The 21,552-nt window shown below is 38.5% G+C and overlaps 2 pseudogenes; one reads left to right on the top strand and one right to left on the bottom strand.

Moving 5' to 3' along the window:
- Window positions 1-506: 506 nt before the first annotated feature.
- LOC107771792 (protein NRT1/ PTR FAMILY 5.10-like) lies at window positions 507-4,413 on the top strand (annotated as a pseudogene).
- Window positions 4,414-7,569: 3,156 nt separating this feature from the next.
- On the bottom strand, window positions 7,570-11,428 carry LOC107771791 (GDSL lipase-like; annotated as a pseudogene).
- Window positions 11,429-21,552: the final 10,124 nt, after the last annotated feature.

A 21,552-nucleotide genomic window follows, 5' to 3' on the forward strand; every position in this document is an offset into this window, starting at 1 on the left:
TATTTTTTTTCCAGTTTTTTAGTAAAAACAAATTTCAGTTTTTACAAAAAAACTTACTTTAGAAAATTGCTTTTCAGTTTTTTTTTTCCAGTTTTTACAAAAATATTGTTTTAGAAAATATTTTTCAATTTTTCTAAAGCAGTTTTTTTGTAAAAACTGGAAAAAAAAATATTTTTATTTTTTTTAATTTTTAGTAAAAATAATTTTAGTTTTTACAAAAAAAAAATTGCTTTAAAAAATTACTTTTCGGATATGGGTATTAAGTTTTTTTAATTAATTAGGAGATATTTAGAATTGATCAACAAAACGATAACACGTGTCCCTCTGTTTAAATATGGTATATTTAAACCCAAAGTATAATTACGGGTATATAAATAAGTCAATAATATAACTAAAGATATTCCTATATTTGAAACTAAAAGGATATATTTGGCCCTATACCGTTAACAAATTATGTACCGCCCTAATACCAAGTGACCAGCTAACACCACGATTCTTTTACAGAAACCGCCAAAAAGTAAAACATCATATAGACTGCCCAATCATATTTCTCATGGAATTACACAACAACTTGAACTCAATCATTGTTGTAGAAGAATCTTGGGTTGGTCATATCCATGGCCACTGGAGGAGTCAACATCTCCGACGCCGAAATCCCCTTTCTCGGCGACGTCGTTGAAGGATCCGTTGACTTTAAGGGTCGTCCTGTGACCCGATCCATATCCGGTGGCTGGAGATCCGCTTCCTTCATCATAGGTAATTCTAAATACCCATATGCAATTGTCACTGATTTTAAAATATATATGCAATTTTACCATCTGGGTTCACTTAAATATTGGATTTTTCCACTATTATCATTGATATTCAAATCTTTATGCATTTTTTCGCTGCTGGGTTATTTAAAAAATGTATTTTTCCTGTATTGTCATAGAGATATATATATATATATATATATATATATATATATATATATATATATATATATATATATATATATATTGAACTGTTATACCTTACTGGCTGCTGGCTTGTTTTAAATTTTTGTTTTTCCCACTATTGTTATGATATTCAAATCTTTTCTGCAATTTTAGCTTCAGGGTTGTCTCAAATTTTGATTCCTTTTCTTCTATTACTATTGATTTTTCAAATGTTTCTGCAATTTTAGCTGCTTGTTGTCTTAACAATTGATTGTTTTTTTCCTAACTGTTTTTATGGATTTTCCAATTCTTTCTGCAATTTTAGCAGCTAGATCGCCTTCAATTATTGATTTTTTCACTATTGCCATTGATATTCAAGTCTTTTTTCTCAAAAACAATTTTAGCATCTATTTTCTTAAGAAAATTATCGACATTGATATTCAAATCTTTCTGCAACTTCAGCAGCTGGGTTGTATTAAAAATTTAAAATTGATCTTTTGCCGCCAAGTGGAATGAATGCGTTCAAAATGGTGAAAAATTAGCCGACTCCGTTTAGCGCTGAAGCGTAGCAGTAGTAGCATTATAATTGCCCAATTTTCTTGTCTATCTGCAATTTTGGCATTTGGGTTGTCTTAACAGCTGATATCTCTCACTGATTTTTTAATTTATTTCCAATTGGGTTGTCTTAGAATTTGATCTATTCCGGACCAATTGTCACCAATTTTGAATCAACAGTTTTACCTGTTGAGTTGTCATAAAAATTGTTTCCCCACCAAATGAAAATGAAATATGTTCAAATGGAGTGAGATATTAAGAATGCATATAATCTCCCTCAACTAATTGGGGATTGAGGCGTTGTTATTGTTATACTCATATTGTTGCTGATATCAAATTTATCTCCTTTTTTTGCCATTGGGCTGTCTTAAAATTGATATTTTCACCAATTGTGACTGATTTTCAAATCATTCTCCAATTTTGGGAGCTGGATTGTCTTAGAAGTTGATCTTATTTCAAATTCACCGACTTTCAAAATCTATCACACTTTTAGCAGCTGGGTTTGAAACTTGATTATTTTCTTCCGGTTGTAGGCGTGGAGGTTGCAGAGAGATTTGCATATTATGGCATAAGTTCGAACCTAATAAGCTACCTAACTGGCCCACTAGGCCAATCGGTTGCAACAGCTGCGGTGAATGTAAACGCTTGGAGCGGAACAGCATCGCTTCTTCCGCTTTGGGTGCATTTATCGCTGATTCATACCTGGGTCGGTATCGGACCATTATCATCTCCTCTCTGCTCTACATCTTGGTTAGTAACCGGTTCAGGCTTTTGTTTTGGCACGATTGTACTCTTCTTCTTTTTTGGGCTACTTAGGGTACAGTATTAACAAGTATGCCTCTCATAGTTGACTGAAACTACTGCCTTCTTTCTGCTTTAGCAATGAAAGAATTAGCAAGTAATACGGTTTTCATTTGTTGATGCACAGGGACTTGGCTTCTTGACGCTTTCAACTGTCCTCCCTTTCAATTATTCTGACTGCCAAGATACTGCAACATGTTCTCCTCCCAAGTTCCAAATCATTTTCTTCTTCTTTGCTTTGTATCTAGTAGCTTTTGGACAGGGAGGGCACAAGCCTTGTGTACAAGCTTTTGGAGCGGACCAATTTGATGCTCAAGACCCAGAAGAAAGTAAAGCTAAAAGCTCATTCTTCAATTGGTGGTATTTTGGAATGTGTGGTGGTCTGTTGATGACCCTCTGGATATTGAACTACATTCAAGACAACCTTAGCTGGGGTCTGGGATTTGGAATTCCCTGTATTGTCATGGGTCTCGCTCTTATTGTGTTCTTGCTTGGAAGCTTCACTTATCGGTTTCGCCAGAGCAGTGATGAAAAGAACCCGTTTCTTAGAATTGGTAATGTGTTTATTAATGCAGCTAGGAATTGGCAAACCACCGCTTCAGCTATATCAGTCGAACAAGAAGTTCTGGGTATTTTGCCTCATGAAGGTTCTGAACAGTTCAAGTGAGTGTTTTGCAATTACTTTTATAATTGGACGAATAAAAGTTGTTGATTTTTTGGTCATCTGCTGATCTTCTTATAATTTAAAGGAAAAATACTTACAGTTCTGCAATAGATTAGGATGGTAGAAATATTTGCAGAATGGCTCCTCTACCCGGGTTTGATTTGTTAAGAGTTAAAACGATCCAGGGACTTGCTTTAAAGAGTTAAAAACTGCATGGTCTTAAGCTTGCTATTGAATGTTAAATAGCCCATTAGATGTGTAGACACTCCAATTTATTATAGGATAGTATTAGCCATTTAAATGAAATATTTCTGTATAAAAAAAGTAGTTTTTTTCTTGATTGCATTAAAAGACATCTCATTTTATTGGTATAAATCTTTATTGAACACAGGTTCCTCAACAAAGCGTTGCTTGCCCCCGATGGTTCCAAGGAAAATGGGAAAATTTGTAGTATCAGCGAGGTTGAAGAGGCTAAGGCTATTCTTAGGTTGATTCCAATATGGACAACGTGTTTGGTATATGCTATTGTGTTTTCACAGTCATCCACTTTATTCACCAAACAAGGTGCAACTTTGGATAGATATCTTGGTTCAAATTTTGAAGTACCAGCTGCCTCATTACAATCATTCATCAGCCTCTCTGTTGTCGTTTTTATTCCTATATATGACCGTATTTTGGTTCCCGTTGCAAGAGTGATTACTAGGAAACCTTCAGGCATCACAGTGCTCCAAAGAATTGGAACTGGGATTTTCTTGTCTATACTTTCCACGGTGATTGCAGCTATAGTCGAGAAGAAACGTCTCCAGACTGCTATAGAATACGGGCTGGTTGACATGCCAAAGGCAACAATTCCCATGAGCATTTGCTGGTTAATACCTCAGTACCTACTATTTGGTATTTCTGATGTATTTACCATGGTTGGTCTGCAGGAGTTCTTCTACGATCAGGTGCCAGTTGAGTTGAAAAGTATAGGTCTTTCTCTCTACCTCAGCATATTTGGCATAGGGAGCTTCTTAAGCAGTTTCCTCATCTCTGTTATTGAGAACATCACTGGTAAAGATGGTCAGAGCAGTTGGTTTTCGGACAACTTGAATCGGGCACATCTGGATTACTTCTATTGGGTTCTTGCTGTACTTAGTACTATGGCATTCACTGCATACTTGTATTTTTCAAGATCTTATATATACAATAAGTCAAGTTCTCTCTAAGATGTATTCTACTTGTGTTAACTTTAGCATGGAAAAGTTAAGGGTGCACAGTATAAAGGTCTTCTCTGTGCTGTAGTGATATTCTTGTCAAAGCACCTTGTGCTGGTAGAAAGCTTAGAAATACATAAACTGCAGGCTGAGGTGCTTGTGTTACTATTGTTGTATATGTAGGTGTTCGATACGGTGAGAGACTTGGATTGTAAATTTGTTAGATAGAACTATGCAATTGTTTGTTGATCATCATATAATTGGTCAAGATTTACAAAAACTAAGTGGTGATAAGCACATGTTTTATGTTGCGTGATTGTAATTTCAGAAAACTTTTTTCTTAAAATAACTTTACGAGCAAGAGCAATTTTGGATATTTCTTTTTGAGATCTTACAACTTGTCATAACATGGAATATCTTCGGTGTTTGAATTAATTGTACACAAATTGCAACTTTGAAACTACTTTTTTTAATTATTTATTTTATTTTTCATAGGGGGGAAGGGAAAAGAAAATGGGGGAGGGCAGTACAAGGTGGTGAATTGAATTCCCACCAAGAAGGTAAAAAGTTCAGGTAGCCAACTGGGCTAACTATGATTCCAACTCTGAAACTACTTATAATAGTAAAATGCACTAATGGAACATCCAAGTTAAATTTCGGTAAGATATTGCTTCATTAGAATAAAAACATCTCTTAAAAAGGCAAACTCGATGAACTATCCTATCGATATGCACGGGGCCGGGGAAGGGCCGGACCATATTGGGTTTGATGTACGTCGTCTTACCTTGTATTTTATACATGAAGTTGTTTCCGTGGCTAAAGATGTGACCTCCTAGTCTCACGGTGGCAACATTTGCCGTTGCTCTAAGAAGAGGTGTCAATGGTTCGGTTTGGCCGGTTATTTTATAAAATTTGTACCATACCAATTTTTTGGTTATTCTGTATAACCAAAATTAAATTTTTAGATACCGTACCAATCATGTCGGTTTCTCTTCGGTATCGGTACAGTTCGGTTAATTTTCGATTTTTTTTTAAATGTTACTTAAAAGTCACTACTAGAAGCAGAATGCAACAACATACTACTTTTATAGGATTTAGCAAAATTCTCTAGATATTTTTACTATTTAAAGGGTGATGAATTAAGAAAACATGAAAGATGGCCAGAGTAAAGATGGCCAAAGTATAGATCCATCAAGCGTAAAAGAAATTAAGCAAAGACAAAAAAAAAATATAAATCACATGAGTGAAAATATATTAAGCAAATTAGGACTCAAGAATAAAGTCTATAGAAGATTAAATATTCGAAAATATAAATTTAAATCATACGAAAGAAAAAATATTCAATACATTGTAGTTTGCTACTCATAATCGCTAGAATACCTTATGTCTTGCTAGTGAATATGTTGAAAATAATTTAGTTTCAATAGTAGTATAATAGGTTTGGAAATAAGGATTTTGAGTTTAATTGCTTGTTGGTTTGTAATCGTTTTCATAATTTCAAGGTCCAAGAAAAATGTTAATGCTTTATTATTTTTAAATTTAATATATAAACATATTTTTTTCATGTAAATTTATTCGGTACGATTCAATATTTTTTCGGTTTATTTTCATAAAAGAAAAAACATACCCTAATTATCGGTACAGTTATAGATTTATATAAAAACCTACGGTTTTATTAAAAGAAACCTAAAAATCGATTAGGTGCGATACGATTTGGTCGGTTTAGTCGGTTTTTAAATATCCATTGACAACTCTAGCTCCAAGGTTCCTTTCAATAAAAACATCTCTTATGAGAGTTAAGTCAAACATTACATTGGAGACACATGTGAGGTTAATTGCAAGGTCAACAATAACAGATAAACTCTTTGCGAACCAATCACTGGTCCGATCTTGTCATATGGATAGCAGCCGCTCCTGAATCAGCTTGCCTCTTTTTCCTCTTCCAGTATCTTCTTAGTGTTTTCTTTTGCTTCTACCATAGCAGGTTTTAAGCCTCTCTTGTATGCTTCCGAATTAGTTACTGTTGCTGTCGGTGTATGAGCTAATTGAGCATTTACATACTTGTTATGAAGTGCATCCTCAATATATATGGTTGGTTGGAGAAACTTTGTAATCACTAAGGCAATTCAATGAGGAAAATGAGAACAGCTGACTATGTTATAAGTCAGACTAAGAAAACACAATGTGTGATCGGAAAACATTGCATGTAAGTCCCTGCATAGATAGGAGGGAGATACTTCGAGTATCTGTGACTTTGTTGGAAACTCGTAATAGGTGAATGACATAATTCTTGAAGAGTTACTTATCTCAAGCATTTGTCCGTCAGGTGCATCCCAGGACCTGATTTCAGAAACTCTCTGAATACCTGGTTTAACTGGTGCAAGAATCCCCATTTCTGCTTTAGGAAACGAAATTATCAATTGAAGCTTCATCGAGGAGGTTTACTGAAGCTTCAAAAGATCCCGGCAGTAGGCCTTGATATAGGCCAACGACATATTCTCATTATTAACTAAGTGCCGGCATTCTTGGCACCACCGAACAACCCTAAGAAATAGATAATGTGTTTATGAGCATACCTTTAGTAGATCGCTGCACAGACCACCACTGACTATATATCCACCATGGGAATAGAAATGCTCTGGACTTGGTACTTGGCTGATGCTTTACAGTGGTATGCTAAAGCCAAGTTCCAGCAATTAGTCAATTCACAAATCACCTCATAACAGCAGTCTGTTCTCTGGAACATCATTTTTCCTATTGAATATCTTGGAAACTTGTGTCTGATTTTTTCAAGTGAAACAACTCCATGGGGCAGTACTTCAGAACAATGAGACCCATTTATAATTTACAAGAAGAGCATGCTTTCTAGAATCTAAACTACTGACAAAGAATTCTGAGAAACAAGCCATCCGGTAGGGAGTGTTCCCCTTTAATCGGCCTTACGCGGTGCGAATCCGGATTAGTCGGGACCTAATGCGGGTACCGGACACCGGTAGGGAAACCAAAAAGAAAAATAACAAGAGAAGCAAGACATCAAAGATCTCAAGCTATGGTCATTTCCGGTTTAAAAGGGTTGTTTCCAGAGACAAGCAGATACTAATTCAAACGCCAATGTCTTCACAGACAATGGAATTACTCTGAAGCTGCATTTGCAAAAATATAGTATCAGGTTTTAAGAAATCAAACAATCACCCAAACATGTTTTTTGTTTTCTTTAAACATAAAGGAAGGCAGGAAAGGGTTGTTTTACTTCATGTTCTTTTTCTTCAACACTTTTTGGAACTTTGGTTTTAGCAGAGGATATAAAATGATGCCTGATGCAAAAATTACTGATTATGCTTGCCATCTCTACACACATTCATCTTTTCGAGGTCCAATGATGGAGCAATGCCAGACTATAGATAAACAAACGTGACTGGAGAAGAACAACGTAAGAGACACAGACAAAAAGAGGAAGTTTTATTAATTCCAGTCACTTCCCTAATAAGAAGGACCTTCTTTTACAAATCCTTATCCAAATGACATATACAATTGAAATGTATATGATTCTAACTAACTTCTCAGCTTTGTTCAATCATGAAGACTGAGATATGAAGTCATCTTTATCAAATCTAAAGATTGACTCTTTGTAAATTGAAGAGAAAAGGAATGGAAGAACAAAGTAGAGATCTAGCTCTTTTAGCATCAAATTTCACATTCTTTTTTGCTTCTTTCCTTTAATATGAATTAACGAAACAATCCCAGCAATGCCATCATCAGGTTATGTTGAAAGTTCAAAAAAGGATTTTAGATTGTAAGGTGCAACGACATCTGCAGCTCCATTCCACAGTAATTCGGCGTATTGTTGGTAGGCCAGCTCAGTGGGATGAAACGAGTCGAAAAACAAGTAATCTTTCACGTTTTTACACAGCTCGTACTTTTTTACCTGCATCTTACCTCCACAACTGTAATTCCCTCGAAATGGACCAGTCCCACAACAAGCGGTCTTTGATGTCTTAAAACCTAAACAAAAGCAAAATTGTAAGTAAACTAACGAAACATTCTTATTAAACATTTTACTTTGTACTTCCTTTACATTGTCAGTATCATCGCATTGCATCAACATATGATTTAACTGATTAAGATATAAGACCCACATTCTATTCTATGAGCAGGGCAATAAAATTTCTGACAAAGTGCAAACATGGGATAAAAAAAGACAGATAAAGAAAAAACCATATTCGCTATGTTAATCAACACTGCAGAAAATAGAAACAAAACTAAAGAGACGTGATTTTGAGTTTGATGAGATGAAACATACCATATTTTGTTGGATTATCAATGCTTTCTGCAAATACTTTGAACAAGTTGAATAATGTATACTTAAATCCAGGCAATTGCTTCTCCAGTTGCTTGAGATATCCTGGGAGAGCCAAATTATGCATTTTCACCAAGTTTGTGACCTCCTCTATGAAATCTCCATTCTTAACTCCTCTTTGAGCATTAAGAGCCCTAATATAAGGGAGACAACCTATGGGAACCATATTAAGCATGGCAAATTTTCTCCCTCCCTCCCTGTAAATTCCCTGTTGCATTAATTTAAGAAAGTGCAAAGAATTAGTCTAGCTACTCTCTAGGTAGCCAATACTCAACCTAGAACATGAAAAACAAACCAAAATTTGACAAACAAAAGAGTTTACAACTCAAAAGTTTTAATTTCTCGTTATTTCACATAAAAAGAAAACAACAATATCTGATTTCATCCCAAATAAATTACAAATTTTGATTTGCTTTGGTCAAAGCCTTTTGCATCATTAATATATACACTTTTCTAAAATGGACGACAAAATGAAAACACTCATCACTAAGCAAATACTTCCGAGTCTCAAATAGATAAAAATGTAAAACTAACTCCAAAGAATGACGAAAAATTTAGGTTGAATCAATGAGATCATTACCTTCAAAACAGATGTCAAATTGCCCATATTCATCTGAAGATACTCTCTCTCAGGATATGGAATAGCCGAATTTGTTAAGAGAGGAGCCAAATAATCATTATTGCCAGCGCTAAAAATATATACAACATTGGAGAGGATCTCTTGGATTCCGTTGTTCCCACCTTCTTCTTCAATAGTTCTACCATATTTTTGAAATATTTCAACTGTGTTTTGAGGTCTATAACCTGTCAAATGGAATCAATACTTTAGAGATAAATAAGTCCTGGTAATAGTAAGTAACTTGCAGAATTTGACATAGAAGGAATTATGGTTATTTAACAATCTTCTTATCAAATAAGTTATGTAAGAATCTTATCCTGAACATAAATAGCACGTAGAGTATTATACAAATAGACTTGAGCCTGTTTGATGAATGCAAAGTATAAACCTTTGAAATGTTACACAAACTTTAACTAGAAATAATTCGGCATGTGATTGAAAATTAAAATTTATTTCTTATAAAGCATTAACTAAGAATGTTAAATTTATAAATGAGAATAAACTCTTTTTCACCATCAAGCTGTTAAAGTATCCATATGTGCGATTGAGAAAGACAAAACTTAAACTTGAACCTCTTAGTAGATCAGACTAGTAAAGACCTTCTACTCGTTTATCAGTGGAGAAACTTATCCCATTACTAGTCCATTTGTAATATTTTGACACATGACAGACACTTTTGGAAGGTAAAAAGTTTGTATTATTATTGCGTTTGGACCATTTGGGTGAAGTTTTCTGGAGATGTATTCCTGAGAAAAAGTTGCAAAGACGAGTTTGGAAGTTGTAATTCTAGTGTTCTGTGAGTATATATGAGGTTCCTCAAGAAGTTTCTTTTAGAAGGCACTTTCAACAAAATACACCAATCTAAAGTTTCTCAAAATACTTAACCAAATAATCCTTTCTGAAAACTCTGCAAAATTCTTCAATACACTCTGCATGGTCCAACAAGAATAGGTAGGAAGCATATGAAAAACACTTTTCAAAAGCCTTGGAAGATTTTCTTTCTCTCACTTTAATAAGAGCTTATATGAAACCAATTAAATCAAAGAATTCCACCCTTAATTGATTTAATTATCAATTTCAAACATGGATTACATAGAACTAATTCAAAGGAATCGTCACTTACAAACAAAACTAAAGCAAAAAGGAAATGTCACTTACAAAACCACGATGGGTTTCGGCCAAGCAACCAGCAGCGCCTGATGCAAAGTTCACCCCATGAACAAAGTGTTGTTTGCCAATGTGAAAATATGATGGAATCAATGGCAAATTAGCAAATTCAGCTGCAAATACAATCAAAAATCAAAGTTTCATCACCTCATGTGCCCGTAGCAAAAAATTCTTGTAGGCACATTGCAATCAAAGTTTTTAAGATGACTATAGAATATCTATCTAAAGAGTGGATCTCCCGTTTATATGTGGAAAGTCACTTAACTTCCTTTCGCATAACATAGTTGATCACAAACCTGATAAGAAAATAGCAACTCATTTCCTGTACCAATGTGAGAACTGAATTTATACACAACAACAACAACAACAACGTAACATACCCAGTGTAATCTCACAAGTAGGTCTGGAAAATGTAGTGTGTACACAGACCTTACCCCTACCTTAAGTAGGCAGAGAGTTTGTTTCTGTTAGACCCTTGGCTCAAGGAAAGCAAAATCACAGCAGTTTAAACAGAAATACGAACTGAATGGATACACACGATCTATATGTTTACGCCAACTATTTTAGGATTGAAACATAATTGATTAACTAGTCATTTGCGCAAATTAGGTTATTTGATGCAAAGTTAATTAATTTGACCAATTAGCACTTTGTGGAAGTTAGGCTGTTTCCATAATTGGCTGAAAGTTATTTTCGATTAAAACACTCACAGAATATTTGTTCAAAAGACTTTTCAAATAATTGACCAAAAAACGCCATATAAAAATATTTACCAATAAAATCAGGGATAAGGCGTCCATCGCTGAACCTGCCGGTAGGGTAGTTGAAGAATGATTCTCCATATGGCCGCCAATTTGCTTGGAATTCAGTGGTGGTATTGATGTAGTTATTATTCCCAGGATCAAACAGTGAATCGCCGAACACGAAAAGGGCAGCTTGAGGTCTGCTAATACACACAATTGGGTGAGTAAAACATACAACCAAAACAAATATGCAGAAGTAAAACAAGCCTGAAATAATTAAAGCCATTGGAGTACATGAGTAAGTAAACCAGTTGGAGATATTATTGGGGTGCAGAATGAATTACACTGTTCATTCTAAACTGTTGGCTGAGGTCAATTATTGGCATGAAACTCATTCTTTTTATTATGAAAATAATTGAGTTGGGGATTGTTCAATTTGTCATTTTCGAGAGTATATCTTTCTACATTTTTCAAAGGCGATAGCATGGCGTTTTCGCAGCAGCCAATTAATAAGAAAGTCAAAATGAGGAGGAGTAGGAGAGAGAATTTAGTAAGGCATTGTCCAAATCCATCCACTCGGAGACAAAAAGAAAACAAAGAATGACCGAGTACAATCTTAGTACTCCCACCCTCTTAAATTATTTCTCATAATTTCTAAAAAATAGTTATATCAAATTATTGGGGTGCATCGGTTCTATTTGTGAAAAAGAAGAATGGTTCCATGAGAATGTGTATTGATTACAGGCAGTTGAACAAGGTCACAGTCAAGAACAAGTATCCTTTGCCTCGTATTGATGATTTATTCGACCATCTTCAGGGGGCGAGTGTGTTCTCCAAGATTGATTTGAGGTCCGGTTATCACCAGTTGAAGATTCGGGATTCAGATATTCTCAAGATAGCTTTCAGGACCCGATATGGCCATTATGAGTTCTTGGTGATGTCTTTTGGGTTGACCAATGCCCCAACAACGTTCATGCATTTGATGAACAGTGTATTCCAGCCCTATTTGGACTCATTCGTCGTTGTATTCATTGACGACATCCTGGTGTACTCTCGTAGCCAGGAGGAGCACGCTCAGCATTTGAGGGTTGTATTGCAGATATTGAGGGAGGAGAAACTTTATGCAAAGTTCTCCAAATGTGAGTTTTGGCTCAGTTCAGTAGCATCTTGGGGCACGTGGTGTCTAGTGAGGGCATTCAGGTGGATCCGAAGAAGATAGAGGCGGTGCAGAGTTGGCCCAGACCGTCCTCAGCCACGGAGATTTGGAGCTTTATTGGTTTGGCGAGTTACTACCGTCGCTTTGTGGAGGGATTTTCATCTATTACATCATCCTTGACCAAATTGACCCAAAAGGGTGCTCCATTCAGGTGGTCGGATGAGTGTGAGGAGAGCTTTCAAAAGCTCAAGACTGCTTTGACCACAACTTTAGTGTTAGTTCTGCCATCAGCTTCAGGTTCTTACACCGTGTGTTGTGATACCTCGAGGATAGGCATTGGTTGTGTTTTGATGCAGGAGGGTAGGGTAATTGCCTATGCCTCGCGCCAGTTGAAGACCCATGAGAAGAACTATCCTGTCCATGATCTTGAGTTAGCAACCATTATTCACGCCTTGAAGATTTATTTGTATGGGGTTCATTGTGAGATCTATACTAATCATCGGAGTCTGCAGTATCTGTTAAAGCAGAAGGATCTTAATTTGCTTCAGCGGAGATGGTTAGAGCTTCTTAAGGACTATGATATCACTATTTTGTACCATCTGGGGAAGGTCAATGTGGTGGCCGATGCTTTGAGTTGCCGAGAAGAGAGTTTGGGGAGTTTAGCATATCTTCCAGCAGCAGAAAGACCTTTGGCATTGGATGTTCAGGCCTTAGCGGGCTAGCTTGTCAGATTGGATATTTCGGAGCCTAGTCGGGTATTGGCTTGTGTGGTCTCCAGGTCTTCTCTTTATGACCGTATCTCGGAGCGTCAGTATGATGACCCCCACTTGCTCGTTCTTCAGGATAGGGTTCGAAGAGGTGATGCTAGGGATATGACTATTGGTGATAACGGCATGCTGAGAAAGCAGGGCCGGATATGTGTGCCTAATGTAGATGGGCTTTGAGAGTTGATTCTTGAGGAGGCCCACAGCTCGCGGTATTCCATCCATCCGGGTGCCGCGAAGATGTACCAGGATTTGAGGCAGCACTATTAGTGGAGGCGGATGAAGAAGGATATAGTTGGGTTTATGGCTCGGTGCCTCAACTATCAGCAGATTAAGTATGAGCATCAGAGACCGGGTGACTTGCTTCAGAGATTAGAGATCCCATAATGGAAGTGGGAGCGGATCACCATGGACTTTGTAGTTGGGCTACCACAGACTTTGAGGAAGTTCGATGCTATTTGGGTTATTGTGGATCGGCTGACCAAGTCCGCGCACTTCATTCTAGTTGGTACTACTTACTCTTCAGAGCGGTTGGCTGAGATTTACATCCGAGAGATCGTTCGCCTGCATGGTGTCCCAGTTTCTATCATTTCAGATAGGGGTACTCAGTTCACATCACAATTTTGGAGGGCCGTGCAGCGAGAGTTGGGTACTCAGGTTGAGTTGAGCACAACTTTTCACCCTCAGACGGACGGGCAGTCCGAACACACTATTCAGATATTGGAGGACATGTTGCGTGCTTGTGTCATTGACTTTGGGGGTTCATGGGACCAGTTTCTGCCACTCGCGAAGTTTGCATATAACAACAGTTATCAGTCGAGTATTCAGATGGCTCCGTACGAGGCTTTGTATGGGAGGAGGTGTAGATCTCCGGTTGGATGGTTTGGGCCGGGTGAGGCAAGGCTCTTAGGTACAGACTTGGTCCAGGATGCATTAGATAAGGTGAAATTGATTCAAGAGCGGCTTCGCACGGCGCAGTCTAGGCAGAAGAGCTACGCAGATAGGAAGGTCCGTGATGTGTCTTTTATGGTTGGGGAGAAGGTTTTGCTGAAGATATCACCCATGAAGGGTGTTATGAGGTTTGGGAAGAGGGGAAAGTTGAGCCCCCGGTTCATTAGGCTTTTTGAGGTGCTTCAGAGGATTGGGAAGGTGACTTATAAGCTTGCCTTGCCACCCAGCTTGTCTAGTGTGAATCCAGTGTTTCATATTTCCAGGCTCCGGAAGTATATTGGAGATCCGTCCCATGTTTTGGATTTCAGCACGGTTCATTTGGAGGGTGATATGACTTATGATGTGGAGCCGATGGCTATTTTGGATCGGCAGGTTCGAAGGTTGAGGTCAAAGGATATAGCTTCAGTGAAGGTGCAGTGGAGAGGTCAGCCTGTGGAAGAGGCCACCTGGGAGACCGAGCGGGAGATTCGGAGAAGATATCCACGCCTATTCGAGACTCCAGGTATGTTTCTAGACCCGCTCGAGGACGAACGGATGTTTAAGAGGGGGAGGATGTAACGACCTGACCATTCGTTTCGAGAGTGATAGCCCCGTTTTCCCCATTTCTACTTCTTTTTGTGTTATTCAACTATATTATGTTATATCGGTTAGTTGGTTCGGGTCCGGGAGGAACTCGGAGTGAAATGAGACACTTAGTCTCATAATTAAAAAATTGACTAAGAAAAGTGGACATGATATGGACCTATGTGTAAACAATCTCGGATTCGAATTTTGATAATTTCAATAGCTCCGTATGGTGATTTTGGGCTTAGGAGGGTGTCCGGAATATTATTTGGAGGTCCGTAGAGGAATTAGGCTTGAAATGCTGAAAGTTTAATTTTTGAGAAGTTTGATCGGGGGGGTTGACTTTTTGATATCGGGGTCGGAATCCGATTCTGAAAATTAGAATACCTCTGTTATGTCATTTATGACTTGTGTGCAAAATTTGAGGTCAATCGGACGTGATTTGATAGGTTCCGGAGTTGTTTGTAGAAATTAAAATTTTCAAAGTTCATTAGGCTTGAATTGGGGTGTAATTCTTGATTTTAGCGTTGTTTGAGGTGATTTGAGGGTTCGACTAAGTCCGTATGATGTTTTAGGACTTCTTGGTATATTTGGTTGAGGTCCCGAGGGGCTCGAGTGAGTTTCGGATAGTTAACGGGTTGGATTTTGGACTTGGAACTCTGCTGGAATTTTTCTGATGCACCATCTGGTTTCCTTCATCGCGTTCGCGAGTGGAGCCTCGCGTTCGCGAAAAGGAACTGAGAGGCTAGAAATATTTGCTCTTCGCGTTCGCAAAGAGAAGAACGCGTTCACGAAGGGTGGACTGGGTGTGCATCGCGAACGCGAGGGGTGTTACGCGTTCGCGAAGGAGAGAGGAAGCAGCCGAGGATACCAGGCAATTGGTCTACGCGTTCGCGTAGGAGGTGTCGCGTTCACATAGTGAGGGGGATACGAAGCATCGCGTTCGCGATGGATTGGACGCATTCGCGTAGAAGGCATTGATGCAGAGGCATTTTGTTCTTCGCAAACGCGAGGGTGATGTCGCGTTCGCGAAGGAGGAATTTGGACGGGAGTTATGTTGTGCTTCACGAACGCGAGGCACTAACCGCGTTCGCGAAGAAGAAAAGTCTGGGCAGTGAGTAAGTCCCATTTTCAGGTTTTGACGATTTGGAGCTCGGATTTAAGGCGATTTTGGGTGATTTTCAGAAAAAACGACGGGGTAAGTGTTCTTAACTCAATATTGGTTAAATTACCCGAATCCATGGTTGTTTTTATCATTTAATTGGTGAATTGAGTTGGAAAAATTTGAAAACCCTTTTGGTTTAAATTGAAGATTTGAGGGTCGAGTTGGGGTTGGATTTCGGTAAAATTGGTATGGTTAGACTCGTGGTTGAATGGGCTTTCGGATTTTGTAACTTTTGTCAAGTTCCGAGGCGTGGGCCCCACGGGCGATATTTGAGCTAATTTTTGATTTTTTTATGAAAAATTATTATTTTCTTATGGGATTAATTACAATGAATTTTATTGACTGAAACGAATTATTTATGACTAGATTCGAGGCGTTTGGAGACCAATTCACGAGGAAAAGACATTGTAGAATAAGAATTCCACGGCTTGAGGTAAGTAACGATTGTAAATCTAATCCCGAGGGTATGAAACCCCAGATTTCGTATCATTTACTACTTTGAGGTGACGCACATGCTAGGTGACGGGCGTGTGGGCGTGCACTGTTGGAGATTTGTGACTTAGTCCGTCCCGTAGCAACTGTAAAGTTTCATACTTTATTGAAACCATATGATACTTATATGTTTTAGAAGGAATTTCTGTAAATTAGGCTGAATGCCATGTTTGGGCCTTGCGCCAATGCTGTTTGGACCCTTAGGGGCTGTTTCTTACCATCTTCTCATTGTTTTCGATTGAAAATCTATACTCAGTCATGTTTATACTTGTTTACCGCATAACTCAGTTTTACGACTCTATTTTGATGCATATAAAATGTTTTGGGCCGAATGCCCTATTTTACTGAAATACCCGAGTGGCTTGAGAGGTTTATGACTGAGTGAGGCCGAGGGCCTGATTTGTGAGGATGAGTGTGGATCGGGGCTGCCCGCCTGCAACATACTTTATTATTATGGCACGTGAGTCGTCTGTGCAGCACGTGAGTTGTCCATGCAGATTATAGCGCTTGGGCTGAAGGAGCCCCTCCGGAGTCTGTACACACCCCCAGTGAGCGCAGGTACCTACTGAGTGCGAGTGCTGGGTGCCAAGTGCTGAGTGAGTGGGAGGTATGAGTGATTGTGAGGTATGCCCGAGTGGTAAGAGTTATTGTGAGGTATGCCCGAGTGGCACTAGTGACTGTGAGGTTTGCCCGAGGGGCTGTATTTGAGTGATATTTTGCCCGAGGGGCTGTATATGAGTGATGTTTTGCCCGAGGGACTGTTTATGATTTCATCATTTTTGCTCACCTTTGCATTTTTTCTCTGTCTGAAAACTGTTGAAAAATATCTTTAAATAATTTTTACTGGAATTGGATTAAACGAGATGTTTTGATTCAAATCCTGATTTTAAAAGCCTGTGGTATTTTACTGAGATTTTTCGATAAGAATGTTATATGCTTTATTGCTCGTCACTACTGCTCAGTCTTTATTTATTGTTGTTACTTACTGAGTTGGCATACTCACGTTACTCCCTGTACCTTATATGCAAATTCAGGTGTACCTGGACACGGTAGCGGTTATTGAGTGTGCTGGTTGTAGATTTTCTTGGAGATAGCAAGGTAGCTGTTGGGAGATCGCAGCTCCTGTTCTTTTCCCTCTTATCTTCCTCTAGTTGTATTTAGTTACTTTCCAGGCTGAGTTAGCCTTGATATTGTTAGATAGTTTGTAGTAGATGCTCATGACTAGTGACACCCCGATGTCGGGCTTTTCTTTTCCGCACTTCTGTTTTTCTTTGATTTGTTAAATAGTATTTAAATTATCTTTGAAAGGAAAATATCGGTTTGTTTGGAAATGAGTCGGCTTGCCTAGTTCCACGATAGGCGCCATCACGACAGATTAGGTTTTTGGGTCGTGACAGATTGGTATCAGAGCCTACTTTGCGGTGGTAGAAGGCATAGGTATACAAAACTTGTGGTACAATTGTTGGCTATGTACGACAGTATGGTGACGGAATTTGATTATAAATTCATTAGACAGAATTACGCAATAGTTTGTGATTGTATACTTATTAGCGAATTCCAAAAACTAAGTGATACAAGGCCAATAATAACAGATAAACCGGTTACGTTGTAGTTGTACATAGAACAAGAGAAAAGGTTCCTGTATTTGAATAAAACAGATCCATATGCTCCTGTGCTATCTTAGCTTTTCCTACACCTGTGACATTCATGATCGGCTGATCGGCTTCCTCAAAATGTGTTCGATTGCAGGATAGAGAGTGATTAATTATGCCCACATATGTACCCTCTTATTCCCTTACACGCTATGGTATTCTTGAGTGAGTAGGAGGGGTTGGAATTTATATAACCGTGGAGCAACAGTCATGTCTCGATCTGATCTAACTTAACAAGCCAAGAATCTTGAACCTATAAGTTCAAATTATGGCTCCGCCTCGGTCTAACTATTCTGCAATTCATCCAATGACATTGTGGTAACTAAATTAAACAAGCCCAAGAAGAATATACCTGTTTTTCTCACTGAATCAATCATTGCTCCGACCTTACCATATAGCCTGGAGCCATTCTCGATTCGAACCAGCAATTCGAACAAGGTGGTGAATTGATTTCCTACCAACAAGGTAAGAAGATCAGGTAGCCAACTGGGCTAACTATGTGTATACGGTCGAAAGTCGAGCTCGACTTCAACTCGGTAGATTAGGTTTGGAACATGGCGACCACAGATTGAAGATCGACCTCGAGTCTCACCAAGTTAGAACACGAGGTCGGAAAAACCTGCCTTCGAGGAAAATTGAGTCTAGTGTCGATCTTAGCCTCGAACGAGCTCGGGGATAACTAACAGAAGATCGAAATATCCGCGACTGGATAGATATTAATGCGAGAATCTCGGCGCGTGTCAGCAAAGAACCGGTAATCAACAAATCAAAAGATTTTTACCTTTTATAGAAATGTACCTAGAATAAGACTCCTCTACTATATAAAGAGGGTTTGACAATTCATTCAAAATACTGTAACACGCATCACAAAGCAATATATTATTATTTCTAGTTCTCATTATTTTGTCATTCTGTTCCGGCATCGATAAAAGCGTTTTTGACTCGAGCGTGACAGAGTATGTTTTGAGAGAAATCCACGAAGGTACTTGTGGAAATCACTCGGGCGCTGAATCGCTGGTCCGAAAAATAGTCAGAGCCGGTTACTACTGGATCGACATGGAAAAAGATGCAAAGGAGTTCGTTCGAAAATGAGATGAATGCCAAAGACACGCTCTGATGATTCATCAACCCGGGGAGCTGCTGCATTCGGTTTTGTCGCCATGGTCGTTCATGAAGTGGGGAATGGACATCGTTGGCCCCCTCCCATGGGCACTCGGTAAGGCTGAATTTATATTGTTTATGACTGACTATTTTTCTAAATGGGTGGAAGCCTAGGCGTACGAGAAGGTCAGAGAGAAGGAAGTCATCGATTTCATTTGGGATCACATCATATGCCGATTCAGAATGCTAGCCGAAATCGTATGCGATAATGAGAAATAATTCATCGGCAATAAAGTAACCAAATTCCTTGAAGACCACAAGATCAAAAGGATCTTATCAACACTCTACCACCCTAGTGGGAATGGACAAGCAGAATCTACCAACAAAACCATACTCCAAAACCTTAAAAATAGGTTAATCGATGCCAAAGGAAGATGGAAGGAAATACTGCCCAAAGTTCTATGGGCATACCGTACGACCTCGAAGTCCAGTACCAGGGCTACCCCATTTTCTTTAGTTTGTGGTGCCGAAGCTCTGATTCTGGTCGAAGTCGGAGAATCAAGTATCATATTCTGATATGCAAGGAAGGAATCAAATGACAAGGCTATGAGTACGAGCCTGGAGCTATTAGATGAAAGGCGCGAAGCCGCCCTTGTCCGATTAGCCGCCCAAAAATAGCGGATCGAAAGGTATTACAATCGAAGGGCTAACCTTCGACACTTCAATACCAGGAACTTGGTACTAAGGAAGGTCACACTGAGCACCCGACAGCCGAACGAAGGAAAATTGGGGCCAAATTAGGAAGGACCGTTGTAGGCATGCAAAATTTATTGAATTTAACTTCAATAAAATAATTTGGACTATTTTAAATATATTAGTCCAAATAAATATTATGGGCCAATATAATTAGATTAAATATATTAGTCAAATATATATGGATTAAATAATGAAGTCTGAATCCGTTGGGCTAACCCACTTAATTGGGCTACAAAAATAATGAGCTCATTTCATTAGGCCCAAGATATTATCTTCCTACAGGCCCAGTTTGGTGCCACACGTGAAATGACGTGGAACGCCAAGTCAAACGGAAGAGCCAATAGGATCATGCCACGTGTTAAAATGACAAGGCATGCCAAGTCACATTAGAAGGCCATTGAAACCGCGCCACGTGTGCAAGTCACATATTCTGGCCAATCAAATACGGCCTTGTCAAACTTCAATCTGATTGGTCGGAAAGAGTTTGTTCTTATCATAACTCTTCCCTTCCACAACTATAAATAGGGGTCTTCAAGCAATCAAGTTCAAGTTCAACAAATCAAGTTCAAGCTCACGAACGAAGAACAAATCAAGATTCAAGGAGTACGAGTTCAAATCAAAGTTCGTGCTAGTTGAATTCAAGATCATCGTTCGTGACAACAAATATAGGTTCAAGATCAAGCTTAAAGGCCCTTGAATTTATTTACTATTGAAAAGAAGAATCAGAGGATTTATAGAGATTGTACACTCAAACTACTTGAAATCAAATACTACGATTGTTGCGATATTTTTCGGTCTTGATTTTATTTTCTAGACGCAATTATTGTCTACAAATTCTGGGACGCCCAGTGGGACATGATCATAGGACAATTGTGATCATAGATCAACAGAATTATAATTGAGGAAAAGATTTCGTGTCAAGTGATATAGCAATCTCAGTCAAAAGAACGAGCCAATAAAATCAAGGCACGTGTCAAATGATGTGGCGATCCAAGATAAATAAATGAGCCAATGAAATAATGCCATGTGTCAAGAGAGGGTGGCATACCAAGTCAAATCAACAACCAATAGAGTTGTGCCAAGTATCTGGATGGTATTGGTTAGTTCAAATGGACCAATCAAATTGCAGAGCCACACCACTCCCCATAACTATAAATAGGGGTCTTCATGACTCAGAAAAGACACCATAAGTTATAATAAGAAGCAAGAAAGAGCTCGTGGATCAAACGCTACAAATTCCTCCATAAGTTTCAAGCTTCAAGCAATCAAGTTCAAGTTCAACAAATCAAGTTCAAGCTCAAGAACGAAGAACAAATCAAGATTCAAGGAGTACGAGTTCAAATCAAAGTTCGTGTTAGTTGAATTCAAGATCATCGTTCGTGACAACAAATATAGGTTCACGATCAAGCTCAAAAGCCCTTGAATTTATTTACTATTGAAAAGAAGAATCAGAGGATTCATAGAGATTGTACACTCAAATTACTTGAAATCAAATACTACGATTGTTGCGATATTTTTCGGTCTTGATTTTATTTTCTCGACGCAATTTATTGTCTACAACCATACCAAATTATCAAGATCACCGAAAAAGGATCCTACAAACTCAGAAAAATGAACGGCGAGCAACTACCGAACAACTGGAATATAACTCACTTAAAGCGATATTACTGCTAAGGTATGACCCCGTTCTTTATTTTATTTACATTTTAAACTAACGCTTGCAGGAAACCAACAAGGGATAATACGAGATTTTAGGTCCGAAAGCACGTGTTGCATTCTTTTTTTCTTGAACTGGTTTTGTCCCAAATGGGTTTTTCCGACAAGGTTTTAAACGAGGCAACCAGTAAATCGTGCTAACTTAGAATTGAAGACCGGTTATGAGCCGGTGATGATGATCACAACAGCATTCAAGGCCTCTCTTCGATCAATCCC

Source organism: Nicotiana tabacum, chromosome 22 (assembly GCF_000715075.1).
Source record: "Nicotiana tabacum cultivar K326 chromosome 22, ASM71507v2, whole genome shotgun sequence".
Taxonomy (NCBI): domain Eukaryota; kingdom Viridiplantae; phylum Streptophyta; class Magnoliopsida; order Solanales; family Solanaceae; genus Nicotiana; species Nicotiana tabacum.